Raw genomic sequence first — 25,969 nt, 5'->3', positions numbered from 1 at the left:
CAAACCATTGCTCAGACAAGTGCAGCATTCCCTTTGCATCTTTCCTTCCTCATTCCCTTATCCTCTTAAGTTAATCAGTATCATCTGAAGAATTTAGTGACATATTTAGTCCATCCAGTTTGCCACACCGAAAGGAAGACTATATATGACCAATTCTGGTGATCATAAAGGTTTTCTTCTTGTTTATAATGAAAACTATTACAATAATTTTACCAGGGTTTTCAAGAAGTGAAATGAAGAACACCGCAGTAATTGCTTACACATTACCTTAACCAAACTGAATTTTTTTTATGGTTTCTCTTGTGTTTTCCACTTCTGTGCAGTGTGCTATGCTGGTGACTGCAGTACAAATCTTAAGAACATGTTAGCATATGCTAAGGTCTGTCACTGCCTTCTCACTTGCCTAAGCTGATGAAGTAAAACCATACCTTTCTAGGCAAGATTTTTTGCCTGTTGCAACACTGGTTGGAAGGTTAGACTTCTGATTTGGGACAAGGAGATTTTCTGTGTGATATCACAACATCAGTTGTCAGTCACATTATGTTTCAGTTATTGCCATCCCTTCATAATTTTTTTTGAAAGACTGAAGATGTAAAAAGGCCTGTTCAGTAACAGATGCACAGTGTAGCCTTTCAGTATTGCAGGTCAGCGAAGTTTACTGAGAAACAAATTTTCTTCAATTCAGAGAGAATTTGAGAAGATGACAAGGTTAAACCCAAAAAGAATTCAGACAATAAATATGCACAGAAACATGAATGTTGTATATAATGTTAAAACATTGCGCTTCTCAGGCAAATTGATGTGTATGAGTATTTCATAAAGATTGGACTGGTAAATCAGAGGCATACAAAAATATTGAGCCCCCGGTAATGTGAAGGGAGATTTGTCTAACAGTGGCATTTATTGGTAGGTAATGCAGTTATTACTATCCATTCACAGTCGCTGTGGTTCTCAGTAGTGGGTGAACCCTTCTTTTTCAACTGTCCCTCCTGCCACTTTTTAGAAAGCCTCTGTGTCAAAAGAATTAACAAACAAACAAACAAAAAAAAGTACTCGGAGCATGACTGCCATATTCTCTTTTCTTCCCCTTTAATGAGAAGGTCTACAGTTCAACAGCTGACTTTTCATTTTACCTCAGTAATAAGCTTTCTAGTTCATAGCTCTATTCTTATGTCATGCTCTTCTTATCTCAATTTACTAAATAAATGATATCTTTCTGTGGGCCATAGTCACAAATTCATGATTAGAGATACCACTTAAGGTATTAGGCAGCTGTAGTTAGAGAAAAGAATCACAGAAAATTTCAGTTCGAAGGGACTTCTTGAGATAATCTAGTCCACACTCTGTCTTCCTTTCCTCTCAAAGCAGGGCTGACTTTGATGTTAGATCATGGTGCTGCAGCTCACATCCAGTCATGTTTTGAAGGAAGAGTTCTGAGGAATTCGTTAATAAAAATTACTAGCTGTTGGATTTGTTTGTGATTTTTTCGTCTACACAAATTGTCTACAATTAGCTGATGGGGAAATATCAGATTCAATTAAGTAATTCTTCAATTCTGGAGCCTTTAAGAGGAAAATGATTTTGTAGTGTCAGTGCTAAGACGTACTGAACGCAATTTTGTGGTCTTTCAGTGAGAAGTTGTTTTTTGATATTGACGAACAGGCTGGTGATAGGATAGGGAAGAACTGAGATCTGAAAATGTGGGGAAAGATATGGAATGAGCATTTAAAGTTGACCAGAAGTAGTGTAAACTAGAATGATAGGGAAAGTGCAGATACAGGGAAAATATCTAAATTTAATGAGAGTGAAAAGTGAATGAAGACCATTTGAGGATGAGAACATCAACGGTGAGATTAATGGTGAGCAGTGGCAGCAGCTGCTGTGTCAGTAGACGTCTGAAGACGTTTTAAGCATAAAAATTCTATAAGGGGAGACATTCCATGTGGTAAGACTAGGTTTATGCTATCTGCAATTTTGTAAGAAACACTGGACATCAATTGTATCAAATAAATATTATCAGATGGCCAAAAAGTGAGGCATAACATTATATGTGCTGAAAAATTCTGTCATCCTGCGTTGTTTAACACAAGCTGAAAGAACAGTATAAACTGCCAGTAAATATAAAATGAAATGAAAACAAACACTGCAGTGTATGACTTCCTGTGGGATTTGATATTAATCCCCACTTATGAGGAGTAGTCTGTACAACATATTTTCCCCAGGGGGCTTGTGAGTTATCCAGCTAATCCTTATTCAAGGCATATGATTTGTATCCGACAAGAACTCACGCAGAATTTTTTCAATCAGCTCCAGATATGTAGCATTGATAATATAGTCTGTGTAGTTGGATTTTGGGGAAAAAAAAGGACAACAACACAAAACGATCATCTTTGAAAAGAAGGTTAATGTGTGCTACCACTCAGTAGTCAGTTCTATAATTTTTACATAATACTACATTTTAAGACATCTGATTATTTTTTTAGGACCTGCTTGAATTCAGTTGCTCCTCTGTGCTTTCATTAATTTCTAATCCTGCTATTGCATCTGCTTTTATTGGATGTAAATCACAGATTAATTGTCTTAATTGTTTTTTGATACTTTCTCACTTCACATCCTGGTTCAGCCACTTCAGCATTTGTGGCTGCATCCTGTGGAAGGCAAAAGAAGCCGGCCTCTCTTTCTGTTCGATCAGAGGTAGAAAGTTGTTTGCAGGGTGCCACAGCATAAGATCCTTAAAGACACTCTGGATTAGCACTTTCACAGTCTCTTTAAAGTCTAAGTATTCTGTAAAAGTATCAAGACTAGATACTTTTAAAGATACGTTTCTTTCTCCTTTAAATAGAAAGATGCAGAATGAGAACCCAAACTAGCTTAATTATGTTAGTATGAATGCTGGAACTGTTGGATGGACCATTAGGAAATTATTTCTGTTGCCAGTGAGCAAAATTGTGAAGAAGTCCACTGTTGTAATGGCTGAAAAGACAATCAGAAATGCTTGGCTGAAATATTATTAGATGAGGTTCAGTTCTTTCACATAGTCCTGTGTCTGTGAGGTGGGAGAATGGCCTGTGTTAGCAATTAGATAACTTCTTAAACTAAGCCTGGGTGTACTACTAGTAGGCATTGTACTTTTTTTAGTGTGTGCAAAAATACCTCATTCACTTTTCATGTTTGGAAGCTGAGATATAAAAATGCCTGCTGTGACTAGTTGTTAGTCCTGATAGTAACAAGTGTGGTACGCAGGCAGCAAATATTTGAAAGACTAAATCTTGGCTTGAGATTACTTGGATGCTAAGTATAGAAATTACATTGTTCAGACTTATATTTTAAGAGTTTAAATTTGGTAAGTTGCTGCTTGTTTAAATAGGCATAAGAAGGTGGAAAGGATGTAGGGATATTTTAAGTTTTTCCAAAATGACGTTTCTTGAAGCATGTTTTCCTATGCAGCTGACTTCTCTTTAGTTCCTGTGAGATGAGAACATTTGCAGTACAATCTTTCCTTGCTGATGAAACAGGCTGAGTTTGTCCACTTGTTTGAAATAAACTTATATGTATATATATTTACTGAATATTTTTGACACCGTAAATATAGATAAGTATTTCTGAACAACTTTAGAAGAGATGAGCACTTTGCCCTTATGGTGAACACAGAGGCACTCATGGCCTTTTGTGTGTTTTAACTCTTAGAGTAGCAGCTTATTGCAGTTATTAGGTACTGAATGTTACATTCTCAACTCTGAGAAGAACTTGCTGTATGTTTGAATGACTTATCTCTGAACCTGTTAGTTTCTGTGCATATGTGATGGATGACATTTAATTTTTGATCTACTGGGCAGGTACATAGCTTCTATAAGTTATATGGGCTTTTGTAGTGCTGGAAAGAGTATATTTTGAGTTTGTAGCCTTTGATTTTCTCATAGTTGTTTAAGATGTGTTTGTATTTGTACACAAATTTGTAAATTTCTATTTTTTTGTACATGCATCCACGTATATCTCCCACTAATGGCAAAATTTTAGATCCTGAAGTCAGTGACTTTCTCGGTTAATTCCACAAAAATATAGAGTCCATAAACCCCAATAACCTCAACTACTGTAATAACTTCACCTGTTCTAGTATTTGAATTGATTTTAGATCTGCTTAGTCCTTTCTTTTGCTGCTTATGACAGTCAGTTCTTCGTAGTAACCTTAGTTGTTTACTCTCCATACCTTCCAAAATGGACTTGCAAAAACACTGACATAATCTTGCCTTCCTATTGCTAAGTAGATCAAGGTGTTACTGGGAAGTAAAATCCACTTACATTGTGTGTCAGACATCTATTAACTTGAGTGGAATATCAATTCAGTGTTATGTCTGTAAAATGTTCCAAGCCTTTAGCGCTTCTGTAAACTTCAGTTTTGTAGTTGGCTCAGGAAGTCCATAATTTAGTAAAAATTGGGAAAGAATGTGTATGCCTACCAGTTCGGTGCCTGTTAATTGATGAGTTTGTTTTCTGACCGTTGGAAATGGAGTGCTATGAAATGCTCCTTGTCTCAGTCCAGGACTCACCTTGTATACTAGGCTTTGTTGTAGAAACATCTCACTTTCCATAACTCATTTTTACTTGGTTTTTTTTTTTTGAAGGTAAGAGGTCAAGATGAGAAAGTAAAAGGAAAGGCATTTTCTGTCAGTTTTGAATAGTAAACTGCTTCCTGTGGGCTGATTCCAAAACTGGAAATTCTGTTGCAGGTAATGAGTTAATCGGTGGCATCAGCAACACTATTTGCTTTTCCGAGTACATGCAGTACTCAGCTAAGAAATGTTTCTTATGTATCGTACACTGCGGTCTTATTCCCAAATACTTTTAAAACACTCAGTTCCTCTGATGATTTAACAACCTCTGCAATAGTCAGAATGTTTAAAAAGAGAAACCATTTGTTCTCCACACACATCTCTCTAATGAAATGGAAACCAGTAGATGGAAACTCTGAGAACACAAAATTCTTGCCAGTGTGAGGTTGGACTCATGGTTAACTTGCTGAACACCAGGAACATCAGAAGTTCCAAGACTGTTTCCTTTCTTTTACTGAGTAGTAAAACTCCATCAAATGATTCAGGGAGCACCTTAGGAATGCTTAAACCTTTTTGTGATCAACATATAATCTTGAATGATCCCAAGGGCTTTTCATGATTGTAAGCAGGGTTGCCAAACGCAAGTAAAAAAAGAGAATAACCTCTGCGGTATGTTACCCTGCATATACAGATTAAAATACTTAGAAATAAGCATAACATCTGTAGTGTTAATTTTTTGGCACTTACTGACTTGATTGCTATGGACAAGTTCACTCTAATGCGTAGCTATAAGTTTCAGAAGTCTGAACTGTACTTAAATGGCTTAAAGGTATGATTCCTTAAGTTACAGCTATTGTCATAATCTCTCCTCACTCTATTGGTAGAAACTTGAGCTAAGTGTTTATTCTGTATAAGCTGCATAATAAAAACCTGCATATTTAGGAGCTACCTAATGGCCCAAATTTAAGAAGCCATACGGGTAATGGATTGTAAAGCAGAAAGCTCGGTACCTCTGCCTGGTCTCAGTGTGTACTTAAATTCTTAAGGCTCCAGAGTTGTCTGTTGGCACAGCTTTGTCAAAGTAATGCTGACCACTCTAGTGGAATCCTAACAAATTGAAATCATCTGGATGTACTGATAGAAGCCAAAAAGCTGACTTTATACTGCTTTTTCCAACTGAGCAACCAGACCACAACACTGGACCATGTGTGTGGCCTCACCCACTTGCATATATGACACTTCTGGAAATGAAATGTCTATGAAATCATTAACTGATTCACCCTCTGTGTAAAACAGCTAGTTTGTCTTAGTGACTTAACAGGCTTTGACGAGTAATCTTTATGGCTAAGATTCTCAAAATCAAAATGAGGAAAAAATGACAATTTAACAATTACTTTCTTCATGTGAAGAGTGAACTAATGGAAGACTACGCTTGCAAAACAGTTGAATATGGCCTGTGTCTATAGATGTTGATGTGTATACTTCTTAAAGACTAACTAATGTACTTGAACTATATTTTCTAGAAAAATGATATTTACTAGGGTAATCAATTAGATGAGCCTAGCAAATTTTACTTTGCAGATTTTTCAGTCAATGTAATTGTCTGTCACAAAGAAGAGAGTAAAGCCAAATAACTTACTTTTTGTCAGTATAAATGTAGGCCCTTCAAACTTATGTTAAGGAAACTGGAAATTGAATTTGTCCCATTATCTTAGTTTATTGCTTAGAATCTGAAAAAGAAATGCTTTAAAGAATACCAGGAAGTTTAGCGAGCATGATTCTGTAGTTGACTGAAAAGTAGACAAATTTGTCTCAGAATTCACTAGGGAGTTGATCTTGCCTATTCTCTGAGCTCTGATAGTTTGGATGAAATGGAAACTAGATCTTGCCAAACAAAAGCCTGTGGTGTCTGACTACCTTTTAATGAGAAGGAATGAATTCTCTGAATTCAGTAACAGTCCCACTGAGTTCAACAATGACGGAACTGGAGGTGGGGGAGGGGTGAGAGTGTCTGACAAGCTTTCACCAAGAGTATTTAGTACATGCTTTGAAGAATACATGATGAGTAAGAGCAGCAATTCCTCCGGAGTGCTTTTTAAAGATAACTGATGAAAAGATGGAAAAAGCTGAAAATAAATAACAGTGGGTGCTAAAAGCAGTGGATCAAATCAAAAAGAGATTTTTTCTTCCTGAGAAATTCTAACTAATATTAAATTGTAAGAATATGAAAGGGCCTCCAGTGAAGCACCTTGTAAGCACTGAACATTCAGTAGTACATAATGAAATTCGGTTTCTAGTTCTTAGGTGCGTCATAATTTGAATTGCCAAAGCTGTGTGCTATCATTTCAGTTCATCTGATGACCATGGATTTTTGGATGTTTGCACTCATGATTTGAATTTCTTTCTAATAGTTTTTTGTTTTTTTTTTCTGAGTTATTTTGCCTTTAAAAGTTGGTTTTCATGAACTTGTCTTGAAGTTTCAACACTGTGTTTCTAGCGATTGGTATTTATGCTCAGAATGTGTAGTAAGAATTTGAAGGTTACCAGCTGTACCTGGTAAGAAGAAAAAAAGGGAACAAAACATTGGGTATGGGGATTTAATCATAACTGTCTCAGGAGAGAGTTGTTTCCCTTTTCAGTAGCAGCCTAAATTCTGGATCATGGTGCAGCCAAGGTACATCCCCAGAAACACAGTGACTGAGCACTGGGACAGTGCTACATTTCTTTTAGGAAAAACAGTCTTCAAAAAGCACATATAAACAAGAAGCACACATGTTCAGCTCATGTTTTTTTGTTGTTGTTGTTTGCTTGTTTGTTTTTTGTTTCTGTTTAATTATTTGTTAGTTCATTTGAATTTCTGTATGCATGTAACTCTTTAATGCTTAAAATTGGTACAGTTGTGATTCTTGTGAAAAGATTATTTCTGTGTATGAGTAAGTCAAACATCTCTTGTTAACTTTCCTTACTGGACAATAACATTTCATCCTGAGGAATAATGTGCAAACTGGCTGAATTCAGACAGCATATTATCCCTTCTTTACCCCATGGGCCTTTTTTTAAGGACCTTTCACTTCACGTTGCCCAAAAATCCAGTATTTGGAAGATCTCATCAGCAGTAGCAGGTAAGGATTTGGGAAACGTTGAGCTTGTTCCAGAACTGATTTACAGCTTAGTCAGGTTCCTTTGTACATTGTGCTTTTGGCTTCCTTGCTATCTTTTGTTTTCTTTGCCTTGCCAGTCCAATTTATTTATAGTGGACCTTCTTTCCCCAGTGTCCTGAGACATTATATATTGCAGTTGGGTCCCAACCAGCATTTGGGCCTTAAAGTTCTATTACTTCAAGTCTTTATTCCTACAACACATGTATTTTCAGGAAAAGAATAGTGATGGAAATGAGTCTGTTGCCCCTGTTATTGCTGCTTTACAAATTCTTCTGCAAGCTACTGGAAATATAGCCATAAACCATATTTTGAGGAATCTCATGTAAAGCAATGAGAAGATCCATGAAGCCTCCTAGGATTGGATAACTATTGATAAGGCATTTGGCTGAGGAATTGATCTTCAGTTGCTGAGGTCTTTTTTTAAGTACTTTGTTTGTTTTGAACTTTCCTATTAAGAACAGTTGCCTAATTTCAAGGTGCTGATGCTACGCTCTCACAGAAGTGCTCATTTTTGATTCTGTAGTAAATGACCACTTCAATATTTTTCACATAACAACCAGTCTTAAATATTTGGTATCTAGGGTACATTTTTGGACACAGTGTTAATGGTGTAAATTCTTTCAATCCAACAAAATTTATGCCTTTAATATTTAGACTTCTTACCTTGTATTCCAAATGTGACTCTTTAAGGGATTGAGTACATTTTGAAAAGGATCACAAGAAGGATAAAAGCACGTTTTCTTGGTTATGGCACAGGATTGTTGTCCTTCACCATATCATTTTTACTGCTTATCTATCAAGCTATGCTCTTCAGGAATTATTTGATTGTCTGTCTTTTTGGAGTTCTAGCTTGAGATATAGTGCTTTCATTTGCTGAAGTATGTGTAATTGCATCTGTTTGATTGATAGATATAACTAAATAGTCTAAAACAGGTACTTTGAACCTGAGATTAAGCACTGAAAGAAGGTAGATATCTTGAGTTTCTGAGCTATTCCCATCCTAAGAGCTGTTAATGTTCTCTCATCTCATGGATATGTAGTAATGTGAAACTCTAGAATACTTTAATGATATTTATCTCCAAAAGCCCGTAGAGGATCAGTAATTCAGTTTTCAAAGCTAAGCTTGGACAGTACTCTATAAATAAAGTCAGAAGCAGTACACTGAACAAGGAAAAGAAAATTTTGAATAGTTGCTACACTAGTAGTTCTTTGTATTCTTAGATTCAGAATCTTGTACAAATTGACAAGTTCTAAGTAAGGAAGCTGAATCAAGTTTACACATTTATACATATATTTTCTTGATTTATACAAGGACTGCTCCAAAAGTGATGCCTCCTATTTTATTATTTTGGCCCACAACATCAGAGGCAAATGTTGGTGGTCTGGCAGTAGAGGTTGAACCCACCTATATTCCACTTCATGTTGTTGCTGTGTGACAGATGACAGCAGAAGGGCAGTCTGACAAAATGATGTCCTACATGGAAGTGCAGATGAAGCAAAGTTGTGTCATTGAATTTCTCCACTAGGAAAAAGAGGCACCTATTGACGTTCATTGATGTTTGATGAATGTTTATGGAGAACAAACAGTGAATGTTAGTACAGTGAGGCATATGCATTCCTGTAGGAAAAAAACCAAATAGGTATATTTGAGATAATCTAGATCATCTAGATTTTTTCTGTAGCTGGTTATAAATTCAAGATCTAGAAGTAAAAAAGAATGTCCAAGACTGAAGAAGACAAGTAATGTTAGCTGTTTCTACTGTATTATTTCTACTGTATTGTTTTTGGTATGACTTAATTTTTGTCCAAATCTCTGTTTAGATCCAGTAATGCTTTAAGCTATCTATCTCACATGCAGCAATGTGCCACACAAAATGTTTGAGTACCTTTTTTAAATATCTCTGTTCCAAACTCATGGTGTACCACCATACACTGTTTCAGCCTGTTGGCCCAGAATAGTTTTAATGTCCTGGACCTCACTGGAAGTAAATACTAGACAAGGACTGAGTGTGGTTACTTAGGGCAGATGATCAGATGGAGAGCAAATAGGGGTCCTGGATTCATTGAAGCAGTGTCCAGAAAAGAAAAATTCTGTTTCTCTGACTTGTCCTAAATTTGTTGATATAGGATATTTATTGATATGAAGGTAAATGCTATGAATATGATAATATTGGTACAAATTTTAACTTATATAAGATAATAATGAATACATGTAGACTGCAATTTGTGTAAGAGCAAAACAGAGGTGTTTTAAAATCATGGAAGGAATTTTGAGTGCCACATTTAATCAACAGCAGTGTGCATTCTTGTTGGATTTAAAAAACATAACTTTATATTCAGTCAGTGCCTTGTTTTGTATTGTTTAGTAAGTAGCCTATCAATATTCCTGTTTGTATATAAACATCTGTTGGAAATATGAAGAATGCTTCATGTGTTGGCTATTACTATAGTCTAGAATGACTAATTGTGTATATGTATGTTATGGCAGTCTGCATAATGAAATCAGAAACAAGCTTTTGACAAATACTTCTGTGCAAGCTAATGTCTTGCTAGTCCCTGTTTTTCTGACCAGATTATCAATTTTTTTTACAATACAAATAAATAACTGAAACTAAAATTAAAATAATTCTACACTTGTTTCTAACTTGAAAATAGAGACAACGCAGTTTGGTGGATTTCACTTCAAGTTTTTCTTGAAGAAGCATTTTCTTTGCTCACACACCCAGGCAAACAGAGACAGAATAGATGCTCTAACACTGATCTCTGTGTCACTGCTGATGGTTTCTTATCAGTTAAATGACTGATATCAGTGGCAGAACAGAACCTGCTCTCTACAGCAATGTAGTTACACCTAATACCTAAGGGAAGGAATGCTGCTCTGCTCTACCTAAGAAAGATGAGATTTCCAAAATTCAGTCTTGTTTGTCTAAGCTCTTCTCTTTCCCTTTTCTCTTGTCTCCTTCTCATTCAATGCAACTCTCCACAATACAGAGTGAGACCTTAGTGTCTGCGTGTTCCTGGCATGTCCAACACAGCAACTGCTTTCAAGAGGAGCTCGAGGAGTGTGCAGGTCAGTACCACTTTAGGTTCCTTCAACAGACTCCAATAGGAGTACAACTTAATACCTTCAGGCAGTTTTTTAAAGCACTTTGATTAAAATACAACTAAAGAGGTATTCTGGCAATTTTGCTTTTGTTTCTATTTAACTAGTAAAAAAGAAAAAAAGCAAAAAGAATGTTTTGCTGAATTGCATGACCTCATGGGCCATATTTCATGTTCCTCATTGAAATGTGGTTAAAGTAATCTTGTATTTAACCAGATCCAAACCTTCAAACAGCAACATTTTTTTTTAAATGTCAACTTAAAAGACAGACTGTTTCTTTTTTCTTTGGCTGTAACCATCAAATACTTACATATACAAAACATTAATCATTAATTAATACAAGCACTGTAATTCATATAAAACAATTATAGCATTTAGAGTTTTTAGAGGAGCTATTATTGCTGCCTTAGCCCTTTTAAAAAATATACTCCCCAAAGGACAAACTGTGATCCATTAATATGTATGTATTATTACTTTTTTGTAACTCCAGGATTGCTGATGTCTGTGAATATGGAAGCATTTATAGGTTATAGACGGTCTGTTAGTTGACTCACTGTTCTAAGTGCAGTATTTTCTAAAACCTAAAAAGCAGTATTAATTACCCCCTGTCTGTACTAACGAATGTAATATTTTTTTCTTCTGGAGATTTCACACTTCTTGTGATCCTGCAGTAGCAACACTTGAACTTGCTAGGTTATTCAAAGTAATTGGAAACATGGGGATAAAATTTTCTCTTTCACTGTTTATTGCACAAATTAATAAAAATCATTAATCTTATCCATCCAGCCATTAAGCAGCTTTCTTACTTTCTTAGAATCTCAGTTCTCGCAGATACATTCCAACAGAAGTTTATGCTCTTGTTGCACAGCCAGTGAAAGGCAAACTCTTTATGCACAAAGGCTCCTAGAAGGAAAAACTGGGCTAATTCAATAATGCATATATTAGTCCCTACCTAAAATGAGGTATTTTTAATTTATTTTCTATTTTGTACTTCATTCAGCATTTTTCCAATGTATCTTGTGTCCTAGCATTTTAATGCATTGAATATAAAAGGATTGTTTTGCAGGTCTGGAACTACAGGGAAATGATTGGCTCCTTTTAAACGTATTAACTGTAGTCAGTTTGCTTTTTGTAAATGAAATAGAAGAACTACTTAAAAAATTTTCAATTCTTCTCCATGATCAGTCTATTGTCACATGCATTTGGCATTCATTATATGTTAGCCCCAGGCGCCTCCAGTCTTGTACTCAGGCCAGCAGTAATTTGGTTTATAGAGATCATATGGCAGGGAAACAGACCTTGAAAGACAGAGCTCTAAGAAGCATATTTGATGAATTTCCTATGATTTGAGTCTGGGTTTATTCTTTCCTGTTGTGGAGCAGACACCCTACAGCACACGCGCTGAGGCCCGATGCGCCTGAGCAAGGAGCCAATTAAATGACAATATGCACACTGTTTTTTCGCACATCTCGGGTTGCATTTCCTACCAGAGAAAGGGAAGGGATAATGGTAGGGGGAGGAGAGGAAGAAGAAAAGGCGGGGGGGGCCTTGTAAAGGATCCAAATATGGGCAGGAAACCACACAGAGTGAGTGAAGGTTGCCTTTGTCATTAACAATTAATGTAACCACGAATGCTGGAAAAAATATACGCTGAAGCTGCTAGTGGCAGTGGTGTAGTCAGAGTTGCATGTCTTCTGTCTGCCCTTCTTCCCAGCAAGGCTGGCATCCTGGCACAGCCAGCTCCACAGCCTCTGCTGCTTTAGCCGATGAACCAGCAACTGCCCTTACACCCAGATAGGTCCCAAAACTTCAGTTGAGTGTGTAACAGGTTGTAGAACTGACAGGACTGGATCTCAGAACTTTCTATAGCCAAATGTTTTCTTGTTACCAGCTCTCACTTTCTTGATGTGTGCACTAGAGTCTGTTGATGCTGTGGGAGATATTTTCATATATGTCACTGCATAACAAAACAAGGTCTCGACTGTGTAAAACTAAGCTGGTGAGGTTGGATTTTGATACCCTTTTTTATATTCAGCAACATTTTAATCACTGGCATGAGTGGGATGCTGCAAGTGGGAAAGAACTATCCTCTATGAGTGAACAGATGAAAATGTAGCCTTATGCATGCAGTTATACTTCCCTGTAAAGGGTCCTTGGATGCAGTGGATCTTTTCACCCAAGCATTAGCACAGGCACACGTGCACACGTGTAGGCAAAAGTTCACTCTGGGGTTTATTTCATTTTAAGGCCTTAATTTATTTGATGATGTCCAGAGACTGTCCAGGTCTCTTTGGGAGTTTTTTGATTGATTTTAATTCCTTTTCCCCTCCTCACTTCTCCTTTCCTTTCTCCTTCCATTCTCTCCCCCCGCCATCTTTTTGTAGTAGTTTATAAATGTCACTTTTCATTAATGTGACCAAAATGTCATCAAGTAGTTTAATGCTCTTTAATGTCCTTGTATCGTTTACGTTTTTTGAACAGTGTGGAAATGAATCCCATCTGTGGGTTTGCTAACATCAAAAAAGTTTGACAGGCTATTTAGACGTGCTACTTCACATTGCATTAGCGTGTACAATGTCAGGAAGGCAGGAGCCAGAGTGAGGCCATACCATGCCACCTCACTCCTGACCCCTCCTCTAACTGCTCTGAAAGTGACAGAGCACTTACCTCAGAAAATCAAAGTCCATTGTGAAATATCTGGACCTGGATAGGAGCCCAGGGGCCCCAGGAAAAGTGTGAAGATTAAATTAATTTAAAAAAAAAAAAAAAAAAAAAAAAGAAAAGAGAAATGGTTTCTTTAAAAAGCAAATGAAGTCGAACCCATCCTCTCTTACTTGCTTGAGATAAGGGATCCTCATCAGTTGGACAAATGGATATATTCTGATGTTGGCTGATAGTTCATTTATATTTGTGACTGGATGCTTTGTTATCTTTGTGGATGATACAGTACTTTCAAGATGAGCTGGTTATGTTTTTTGTTTTATTTGTGGAGTTTTATTATTATTTGTTTGCTTTTGTATATTGGCCAACTGAAAAACATTCATTCTATGTAAAACAAGAGATGTTGTGCCATCTCATTAAGACATATCACTGCTCTTGGGAAGGCTTACTGTGTTCTTTTTCAACACTCTGACTTTTTGAGGTGATATTTAAAGTTTATATGTACCCGGTCTGCAGTGCCCTATGCAAGTTGACACATATCAGGAAACTATAATTTCGTATTTTTTGAACCATATTTGTGCTAATGTCTCATCAGCAAGGCATAAATGTAACTCTTTAGTATGTGATGAGTGTTTTTTAAATTTCTCTGGCTTTTTGCCATGACAGTGATGTGCCCCCTTTTGAAGGCATTTACTATAAAAAGAGATGTGGCTTTTTAGTTCAGAAAGACAAAAGCTTCTGTTCTTTCTGAGACACAGGGAACAGCAGAGAGTGCATTTTAACTGTTAATCACTATATATAAATGGATAATAATTTCCACCTCTGAGTGCATGAGGATTTACTTGCCAGTTTTTTAAACCCTCCTATAAAGTGCATTTGCATACACAAATATGATTTAATTTTAAGTAGGAATGAAAATAAATAACCTTGTACGGTGTCTTTAAGTTTTAAAAGCCAAGGTAATCTTTTATAAGCATGAAATAAAAATCCGTTAAGGCGATCATTATAATTGTACAGGGCCTTTAAGAATTGGCTTTGTATGAGGTAACGTACAATTCCGGTTGTGTCACGTTGAAAGAGTAAAACATAAGCTATGAAAATAGTAAATAATAAACATTGTTTTACTATTTAATTGGTGAGGTCAGGATAATTTCATGAAATAGATGATAAAATTGGCACCATTTCATGCCCTGGTCTAAGCACTACTTGTACAGAATCAGGATCTGAACAAAAAGGAAGAGATGATCAAGATTACATTTAAATTCTACTAGTGAAAAAGTGTATTCAATGTAATTCTGATTTTTCTTAAACATTTCAGTGGAGACAATGAAGCAAACCCTTAGGTTTACTCTAAAAGCATTTTCCAAGTATGTAATGAAGACTCGAATTCTCTTACCCACTTGAAATCTGAAATTTATTTTCATGTCTGTTAAATCCATGAAGAATAAAAAACCAGCAGTCACAAAGCTGTAATTCTAAAAGAAAAATGTGAGGCTTCACTGAAAAAGTAGCATGCAAAATTACATATTGCAATTAGGATAAGAATTCTTTACATACATGCTCATAAATAGAGAGCAAATAGATTCCACTGAAAAGCTAACCCAACTGTGAAGAGACCTCAGAAATTATCACTGGACCAAACAGTAAAAACAAAGCTGCAGTGCAAGAGCTTAATCCTCAGGAAGTTCATCACAGGTAGAACCAATGAAGAGCTCACATCTTTCCAAATATGAGCTATGGGGGTTTTTAGATGAGTACTTGCAGCTAAATGTGGGGCAGTGGATACAAGGCCTGAAATAACATGCTGCTTTCTTCAATCTATTTCCAATATCATACAGAGCCTCACTCACCGTTGCTTTGCTTTCTGTTATTAATTATACTGCTGTTAGTGGATGTGAAATAATACTAGGGATGTTGCAGCCATTAATACTCATTAAAAGCAGCATCAGAAGGGCCTTTAAGTATGTCATTTAATGTGGGCCAGCTGGCAGATCGAGTAAGGTTGGACTGCTTACACCTAAACTGCTTGCTTTAAAACCCAACAAGCCTGGGAATTTTGTAGTTCCTTACTTATTCAGGTACTAGCCTACACTTGCTAGTGGAAGATAGTCTTCCCTAATGCCCAATCTAAATCTCCCTCAATGCAATTGAAGCTTGTCATTTTTGTCATATCTACAGTGGGCAAGGGAATATATGAAGACAGATATACATAAATATTAATATTGCCTTCATGCTTCCTCTCACTCTTCTTCTGTGTAGACCAAATAATCCTAGGTCTTTAAGTCTTTTTTCAGTGACTGTGTTTTCCAGATCACTCTTTTTTACTATTGAGCCAACATAGACCACTTTCTATCCAAATGTGATGTCTTTGTCCACTTATTGTATTCCAGTTCTGGCAAAACCATGTTGTGAAGTTACTTTCTGATGATGCTTTTTTATTTAAAATACCCAACAGTGGCACTGCTGACTACTGTTCTGGTTGTAACCCACAACACCCACTGTTTTGAATAGTTTTTGACAGAAGTGGATTTTTGGGCTTTTCCAAATCCTTGCTGAATTTTTGCAACCAAAGTTTAGAATATCAGGCATTCCCAGTTGAAATGTTTGTTTTTAGGTCATTTGTTTGACACAAAGATCATCCTTGATTCTAGTTTTGATACCCACAGGTTCTTCTAGCTAGGTGGTAGATCCAAATTTAGAATGCATGCTAATTCATCATGAAGGTCATCTTCCTTGCAATGTGTACAATACTGCCAGAATTTTCCTGTAACAACTTCTCTCTGTTTTCCTAGAAAGTATTCTCAGATATATTTTTATTTTTGAAGTACATCCCTTTTTCAGGACGTGCTCTTGTGCCTAAATTAAACAGAGCTGATATGTAAGATCTCAGACTATAATGGGGAAAAAAAGAAAAAGAGAGCTAAGATGACCTCAAGCAGATTTTTTTGTTTGTTTGTTTAATTTAAAGAGAAATAGGATTATATTGATCATAGAAGGCTGTACAGATGATGAGCCATTTACAAAGGTGCTTAACAAACCCAGGAAACAATGCATTCACCTGCACTTTTTCATTTGGTTATATAAAACTGAATTGCTAACTATGGAGTATGTAGATATCTAGATAGAAAGCAAAACAGTTTCTGCCAAAGTTAAAACTATTTTTTTTTCCTCATACAAAATTTTGACAGAAATGAAGAAAATTTGTTTTGCAGCATTCTTAAACAGATGATATTTGTGATGAATAGGTTGGATGAGACTTGAATGTGTTAAAGAAAAAATGAATTTGTAGATGAAAATATTTAAAGTTCTAAAAAGTTGTCAGATCAGTATTTATTATCAGTATTTATTAAAAAGCACTCATTTTTCAAATGAAAATTTTTTGAATTAAAAGTTTCTAATTAGAAAGGGGTTTTGTTGAAATGTTCTTGAGCGGCTATAACCATATACAAGGCTTCTGCTTATTCTTAGGGCTATTCTGCCATAGAATGCTTGCTATTAAAAATGAAAACCTGAGAAAAGGAACACGTCTTCTTTCTTTCCTTCTAGGCTACTGATGAGAATTTGTTCTGTGCTTCAAACTAGAGCAGATTCAGAATAGTCTGTACAGGCAAATTCATCTTTACTGGATTAACATACCATCATGGAAGAGAGCTCTTGAAATTCAGAAGCATTTTGCCTATATCTCTGATATATGGGAATTGTTGAGACCTTTGCAGGAGATGAAGAGGGATGTGAAATTTGTTTTAAAACTAGTGAAAATCTAGCATTAGTATAAGTAGTCCAGGGGAATGACAAGAGAGTGCACATGGCATTCTCTCCATAGTCCTTGTTTCTTCGAATACGAATTCCTCCTTTTTATATCAACTGATAATTTTGTAGGTGGTTCCTACTACTACAGGATGCAGTTTTTGTACCTAGAGTGAATGTTTGCACTGAACGTGAAACGTAATAATCTAATCTGAAGATTTTTGTTTTGGGGAACCTGTAACATGTATTTTACTGCAGAAAATTGTTGAGGAAAAAATAATAATTCTTTTTAATTGTTTTAAAAGCATAATAGTGAATGTGTTTTGATAGCTCTGCAGCTGTCATCCCCATGTTGCTTTTGCTTGTCTGTTACTGCCTTTTTCTTTCTTCTTTCCACACCATCTAAACTTATGATTTATTTCACTTTGATACAGTTAGCAAAATATTGTGCTAGATGTTATATACTTTACTGAGCATTCATGATCAGATTATACACATGAACTGTAACCCTAGAATAATCAGGATTTATTATGTGAATGACGAGGTCAGCAACTGCCAGTCTGACCTCAATTCTTCAAACAATATTGCTTGATGAAAAACCTTGGTTGTAAAGGTAGTTAGGAGGCTGATGTGGTACTAGTTATAACAAGAACAAGACAAGGAAGGTTTAGAGGGTATGAAAAGCAAATGTAAGTATGCAGCACTCTCTCAGCTGCTGTTCCTAATATTCAAGCATAAAAAAACAAGTAATCAAAGAACAAGATGTACAAAAATCTTATAACACTACACATAGTGTTACAGTGTTTCTCTTATTTTGCAAGGTGTGGTTTCACATAGAAATAAATTAATGTTATGTATATCCCTAATAAGTTGTTTGCTTGAAAGACAATACTGGATCAGGCTTGAACGTTACTTGCAGTACACCACAGATTCTGAAAAATAAATTAGAATTAAATAATTGGTGAAGCAAAAGGCAGATGAAGATATGAAAAGAGTGGTAATGGACAAGGAAGGAGAAATATCTCTAGTATCAAAAAAGCTTGTTTGCTGGAGGCAGTGATCTATGCACTCTATCCCAGTGAACATGTACTGATTTAACCTGGAACTGTCTTGCATCATATCAAGTACTGCATTTTCTGAAAAGACTTTTGTCCCGTTATGGGGTTAAAATTGTCCATAGTATCTATGGGGACATTTGACAGACCTAGTTAAGATGCTGTCTTTCGTGGTTAATAAGAGATGTACTTCTTTTCATTCTGATAATACTCTTAAGACTCAATTCATTGTCTAAACTAAGCAACTTTATGGAAAACTCCTCCTTACTGGGACACAATAAATACAGATTTTAAAATGTGATCTATTCCATGTATCTGGGAGAAAAGATAATCTTTTCTTTCCTGATGAAGGAAGGTACTTATTTACTTGTTATATAATTGTAACAGTAAAGTATCTTTCATATTATTTTATTGTTTAACTTATCTTGTTTGCTTAAAACATTTTAATCTGTTACACAACCGTACTGTGGCTTTATGCTCAAGGAGGGAAAGTTTAGACTGGAATTCAGGGGGAAGATCTTTACGGAGAGAGTGGTGAGGTGCTGTAACAGGCTGCCTAGAGAGGTTGTGGATGCTCCATCCTTGGAGGTGTTCAAGGCCAGGTTGGATGGGGCCCTGGGCAACCTGGCCTAGTATCAGATCTGGAGGTTGGTGGCCCTGCTTGTGGCAGGGGGGTTGGAAATTGATGATCTTTGAGGTCCCTTCCAACCCAAGCCATTCTGTGATTATATGATTAGATTTGCTTAATAAGCTGAAAAAAGTATGAATGGTGATGGAACCTCATTGATTGACAGAAGCAGATAGTTATGCAGTAAACATTAAGTCTGGAAGGGTTCATACAGCATTGACTTGGCACTCCTTGTGCAGTCACAGAAATATTTGTTAGCACATTACCAAATGTTTGAGACTGACAGTAAGAGATGAAAAGATTTTTTCATCTGTATGTGCAAGTGCACCATTAAAATAAAGCAGATCATATATCTCTCTAGGAATGTCACTCCTTACAGTTGTAGAAGATTGCTGAGGCAAAAGCCCATAGTATTCGTAAGTGTGACCTGGTACTTTCTAAGAATCAGAAGTGTATTTAGCTGTATTTGTTTTATATAAAGGTCTTGTAACATGGTGTATCATAATTATGTAGACTCTGATAATCCTGAACACCTGAGTATCAAGGCTCATAGCAGTCCTGAATGGACAAAAAGCTATTGAAACTCAGTATGTATTGCTGGAATACTTACTTAAGAGATAACTTTTAGCCCAGCTAACAAAATATCTCATTCTAATGCAAAAATAAGTGCTTACTACTTTTTATAAAGAAATACTATTATTTAGGAAGTTGAGTCGTATCTTAAAAGGAATTAGATTCATATTGAAAGATGCCCTTGAAGTGTTTTAAAATGCATTGGTGCTTATTTTGAGTTATATGCTCTAATAAAGCTGTCATCATTTTGGCTTCCCTTTTTAGCAAAAGTTTAAGAATCCCTGTGAACTGGTTTGAATTCATTTTGGGCTGGAGATCTCTGTCAATCCCAGCAGGGGTAGTAGGCTATGATTCATAACATACGCTTTAGTTGGAGTCTCTTTTTCCTATTTGGACTTGTCAGTTTACCTGAATAGTTTTCTTTCTTGTAAAATGCCATAAAAAGTCATTTGATTTACTGAATTCTTGACAGCAGACATAGTTGTAAAATTGACTATAGAAGAATTTGGTTATTGTGAAAAGCAATATCTACGGCATGAAGAGAACATCAGGAAATGCACCCCCTGAAGCTCAAGCATTTTGATTTGATCTGTACTGAAAGAGGTAGTATGCTTTTTTCCTTATCCTCTCTACTCCGGACCCACTGGCTGTTCATCTTGAAATCAATGCCAAAAATCCCAGTGACTTCAAGGAAAATGAGCCTGGCCCATATTTTATAAAATAAGCTAACATGCATAGCAGAAACTGGGCCAAATTCTCTAAGTAAGGTAGAATTTCCAGTGATTAAACAGGTCCTTCTTCCTGAAAGTTGATAAAGCCAAACATCAACACAAATCTCCACTCTTTCAGGAACTGAAATGTCTTTCTGTCTTTCCCTTTAATTTGTGGCTATTTCCAATGGATAAGACTGTCTCTGAAACTCAGTGATTTATTTCACTTTAGACCACAGGATTTCTCTTTCTCTTAGACCTACGACTATACAATATGATAGAATTTCAATAGCCTTTCCTTTTCCAGTGCTTTTTTTTTCTTTTTCCTTAAGAGGAAACAAAGGAGACTATGCATCATTGTATTATATAAATAATTACAGCTGCATTATTGAAACTGTAATTTTACTAGCCATGTGTTAACACTGCTCTAAAAATGTACAGAGATATACATCTGAATTTGAGTTTAACTGCTTGGAAAACTTTGGAATAAATATGAGTTTTTTTTCCTCTCTTCAGGAGCACTATGTGAGTGCTGGTACAGTACTAGTTTTGTTTCAATACAAGACCTGTACTGTAAGCCTTTGGTGGCTGAAAGGTAAATTACATTCATGCAAAACAAAACTGATGAACTACTGAAAGCTGTAGCTGCTGAAATAAATTCCTGTGTGCTAAATTTATGGGAACTATGCACTGTGTACACCGCAGTATATTCACTTGCAGATTCAACTTTAAAATGACTTTCATTACCAAAGTAAGTAGCAATATTGTGAGAACAAGGTCCACCAGTGACGAGTAGAAAGGCATAATTTTGTTGTTGGAAATACTGATGCTCATCAGCATATATTTAACCTTGTGTAGATCAAGGAACATTGGTTTTGTACTTAGTTTCATTTACTTTTCACTGCTGACACTGCTGTAGGTAGTAACAGGGCCTAAAGGCTGAGTTTAAGAGCTACCCTACTTGTATTAACAGATTTGTTGAAATTCAGCACCTCTGGTGCCAAGGGTTCCTCCTACAGGCTGGCATGTTTCCTCAGAGCTGTAACTGCAGTGTTTCCTGTTTGTATTCTGTGTGTTCCTGCTGTTTACAATGACCAGTTTACTGAAAAGAGAGAGACTAAACGATGATGAATGCAGAAAATTTAATAGCAATAGAAAATTTTGATGTTTGTATAACAGAACAGGAAGATGATTTTACATCTTCTCTAGGTTTGTGTTAAATTGTGCAACTGCATAGAATAAAAAATGTTTAGGATTGATGCTAATGTGTTAATTGTATTTCTCAGCACAAATCATAGGAAATACAGCAAGTGATGTTCTTCTAAATCACATCCATTTAATGTAGGTGCCTTGCGTGCTGTTTCTTATTTCATATTCTGAAAGCTGGGAAAGAAACTCTGTTAAGGTGTTATTGTTAAGAGGAGATAATTCAGACAAGAAGTTCAAGCATGATTGATCAAAAAAGTATATAGACTCCAGGACAGCCAAGACAAACTTAAATTTGGAACTCTAACCCCTGTTACACGTAAGGAAGTTTCCCTACCAGTGGACACGCACTAAGTGAACACAATCGTTCTTAGTAACACTGCCAGCCCACAAAAACAAAAAGGATTTTGATTATTTTTAAAGTTTAATGACAAATCCTTTCCCTTCTTCACATTAAAAAATAAAGGCTGTGTCAGAGTCCCATTAAGGGACTGCTTTAGAGCCCGGTTCTCTGAGGCACTTACATTGTTTAAATTTTAATTTCTTGTCTGAAATTCCTATTTAAAACACTACTTATAAACCAAAAAAAAAAAAAAAAAAGAAAGTTTCTCGTAGTCTATTGCCTTTACTCTTGCAAAATCTTCTAAGCTTTTACCTGTCCCAGTGAATTCTCTGCCAACTCCCAGAGGTTTGTTTTTTCCTTTCTTTGGCTTCCCCTAGTTAGTGCTACAATACTGTAAGAAAGCACTCAATGCCTTCCCAAGACACTCTGACTAGGAATAGAATACATGAAAAGACATATGACTACTTTCCACTGTGGTGTGATGGAAGACATTTCAAATTGCAGTCAGTGAAGTAAAAACACATCCACATTGTTTAGAAATTAGGAAAATTTGTGATATGAATGCAAAGCTGGGAGAATGAATAGCCAGTACTTAGAAAGTTTCCACCCCTCTTCTTGCTGCAAAGTAGCATGTTTCTTTCACAATTAGACATTTGGAAAGTAATTTCTTGATCTGTGGTTTACTCATTGCAAATACCTAGACTGTACAAATTGATGTTTGAGTTGTTTGGAGTAACCATTGCAACCCTGTTTTCCAACTGGATGAAAAAATCTGAGAATCAAGATCTTAATGTGAATAAGACACTGTAGAATGCAGTATTACATAAACATCTAAGAGTGCCTTGAAGGCTTTCACTGCTTCTAGCATTAATGTATCAAACTTCAAATTTAATAAATAGGTGAATATTCCCATTCCTTGACTAGTATGCTAGAATATTCATAAAAATACAAACAAAGCCAAAATTAAATTGGATACAATGTGTGTACGGATAAAGAAAAGAATTCCTTCCTTTTAGAATTTACTAGGCTAGGAAAATCAATGTATTATCCTCATCTCCATTCTGCAAAGCTCACTGAAATCAAAGCTGAGTAATGTAAGATTTAAAGACAGATTTAAGATCTTGTAACCATTGAAAACAAGCTTAGTTGAAAGAGGTAAGAACCTACCTAAAGAAGAGGTTGATGAAGCCCTATCTGGAGTACTGCAACTAGGGTTGGGGCCCCCAGCACAAGAAAGATGTGGAGTTGTTAGAGTGGGTCTAGAGGAGGTCTGCGAAGATGACTGGAGGGCTGGAGCACCTCTGCTATAAAGATGGGCTGAGAGAGCTGTATTTGTTAGCTGTTGAGAGTTTAAGGCTTTGTTTTCTCCTGAACCTGAATCTGAGCAGCCTAGGGTTCCTTAATGCCTTTCCTGTAGGTGATAGTATGTGCCCCATGACCAGTGTTTGCTCTCTCAAATGTGTTTCTCTCATGAAAGCTGGATGGATTTTACTTTAAGCCTCTCAAAAATGATTATGATAGCTTTAGCTGTCTTTGAAAGAACTGTAATAATGCACAGCTTCCAATGCAGAAGTCCTGTTGTAAATGAATAGAAATGCAAAGAGAAATGATCTAGGGAGTCATTATGTCTTGCTGCTATTTTAGGACTATTACAATTGTTTATTTGCAGTATATATTTCTAAAAAAAATTGTGATGCTTTATTCTCCACTGACCTGTATTCTCCTTCTCACTCTAATTGACACGTACAGGTTTGGGCCCTTAAAACTGGCATTGAGAATGAATTAATGTGATGTGTTTTAAGCTCCTGGTCTTATCACAGTTTAATTACAAGAATAAATTAATTTTGAATATTTTTCTATCCTTAAAAACCCTTCCTTTAGAACCAAAAAGAGGCAATCATTTCATTCTCATTACATCCCCGGGATTGCCATAAGAAATAAAATAATTAATATCTGTGCTTATTCTTTATCATTATCTTTGTCCTAAGAATGGATTAATGAGAATATTCAATGAGAATCAGAATATCCTGGCATTCACTTCTGTGAAAACTCATTCTTGTGTCAAAGACTGTAATGAGGACTGAAGGAAGCACACAATTAATTCACAGCAACCTTGAGACTGTAGTGAGAACAGAAAACGCACATTCCAAATCAATGACCAATATCACAATAAGTAAGAACATTTTACTCTGCATTTTAAAACCCTTGTTTGACAGTGTACTGTTCTAAAACGTGTGTTAGTTTTTATTAAATATGTTTCTCATTCCATTAGTGGGCTTTTTTCACCTCACCTTTCCAGTTATTTCTTCAGAACTAAGTAGTAACTTATCCATCTGATTTCTCCCACCTCTCCCAGATAAGAGGTTAGCAAGAAACACGAGAACATGGAACTGCTTTTTGTGTTCGTCCGCAAAGGCTAAGAAATAAGAACACTGTGAAACAAAATGACCTTTAGTGATTTCCTTGGTATCCATGGGCTTGAAACAAGTGTGGGGTTCTGTCCCATTGTCTATTTCTAAGATATTTCCTGTGGGGATTAAACCACAGAGTACTGATAGGGATTCTTCTTTTCTGAACTGCTAGTGGTACAATATAGAACACTGTAACTTATGTCAGTATGGAATGTTTGGGTGGGCAAAAAGGAAGACAGAAATATAGGAAGATGACAAGATTGCACTGCTGATTAGTTCCGTGTTTTTGTTAGGGCTTTTGTCGTTGGGGTGTTACCTCTGAGCAGTGTCCTTGCAGTTGTGTAAGTGTTGCTGGCTTTGAATGACAGTTACTGATATAAAATAATACATGGTAGCAAGAAATTAAATGAGCACATCTCTCTGAAAAATGCTTAAAATGGGTGCTTTGCTTTTGATTAATAATTAACATTGGTTGGTTTCTGTAGGCTTAAAAAAAAATATATATATATATTACAGAATCACTCCTGCTCATTTAGTTATATTTTAGGTGGTGTCAGGTTTTCCATTATCGAGCCCTTTATTTTTATTTTGTTTGGTAGCATGGTTGTAAAACTGACTTTAACTGTGAAGAAGATCTCAGTTTAGCAAAGACTACAAATAAATAAATAAATACATACATACATACATACATACTAGCTATCATAATAGCTATTTGACAATTAGCAGGGGGAGTGGAAGCCTGAGCTAACTCTTCATAGAGTGAGCTCCAGTGATGAGAGTATGGACTTCTCAGAGAATGCTGTGTTTTATGCTGCTTATTTCCTGTCACAGAAATGCTGCTAGAAATATAGAAAAACGTAGTTGACAAACAAGGAATGGCTTCATAACTTTACGGAATTCTTAGTGTAATTTTTTTGTAGTTGCTTATGTGGGAGTCAGAGCTGAAATTAAATTGAGATAGAAGGTATGAGAGAAAAGAAAAAAATCTGGAAAAAAGAAGAATCTTATCGCCATAGTGGTAAAATATGGACCATCACTGAAAAACGTGACATTCAGTGACGGGATAAGAGGCAGGGAACACTAACTGAAATGTAATAAATTGTATTTACATATATAAAGCAACACTGTGAGGATAGTCAAACAGTGTAATGGGTTGCCCACAGAAATTGTAGAGTTGCTACCCCTGGAGAAATTCAAAGCCCAAGTGATCATGCACTTTGCAACCTACTGTAGCTGACCCTGCTTTGCACAGGACTAGGCAATCTGTAGAGGCACCTTAGCTGTTCTGTGCTTCTGTGCATAATAATAATAATAATAACACCAATAACATTATATGGAAGTTTGGGTTTAGTGCTTGCTTTCTGCTTGGTCTAAGAGCTTCAGAGAGAGAAATGGTGTGTGTGTATAAGTGGTTATGCCTATAAATCTGGTTGTGAATTCAACCTTCCTGCTAAATGTGTTAACTGTAAGTAAGATAGAGTGACTGTTCAGTTTGCTAAGCCAGGTTGTCTTTGAAAAGCTGGAGAGTAGTTGGGCTTTTTTTAACTGGCCTTAACCAGTAAGACACCAGTGGGCTGTGATTTAACCTATCTTTACTGAAGTAGTATTAATGCAGTCAATTGCAGGAGTGCCTTCTTTTTCATTTCATTCCAGATACAAAGGAAAACATATCACATACAACAAAAGATATACAAATACAACATATACAGTGCCAGTCAACATGGCACTAGTTTGTTGAAGAGCATTTTCTTTTTGCAGTGTTAAACAGCTGAACAAGGTCTACTTAGCCTGTGTTGTTAGAGAGTCTTAGGCTGTGAGAAC

The 25,969-nt window shown here is 36.1% G+C and overlaps 1 long non-coding RNA gene across 2 annotated transcripts in view; it reads left to right on the top strand.

Annotated features, from left to right (window-relative positions):
- The first annotated feature begins 9,947 nt into the window (after positions 1–9,947).
- LOC128086539 (uncharacterized) overlaps positions 9,948–25,969 on the top strand; it is a 42,016-nt gene continuing 25,994 nt past the window's right edge. For both annotated transcript variants that reach the window (XR_008209408.1, XR_008209407.1), the window contains exon 1: positions 9,948–10,781. This is a non-coding gene — a long non-coding RNA (uncharacterized LOC128086539). The remainder of the gene's footprint in view (positions 10,782–25,969) is intronic.

This window comes from Tympanuchus pallidicinctus, unplaced genomic scaffold (genome assembly GCF_026119805.1).
Source record: "Tympanuchus pallidicinctus isolate F22 unplaced genomic scaffold, pur_lepc_1.0 scaffold3, whole genome shotgun sequence".
NCBI lineage: Eukaryota > Metazoa > Chordata > Aves > Galliformes > Phasianidae > Tympanuchus > Tympanuchus pallidicinctus.
The sequence above is the reverse complement of the archived record's forward strand: the minus strand, read 5'-3'. Positions and strand labels throughout refer to the sequence as shown.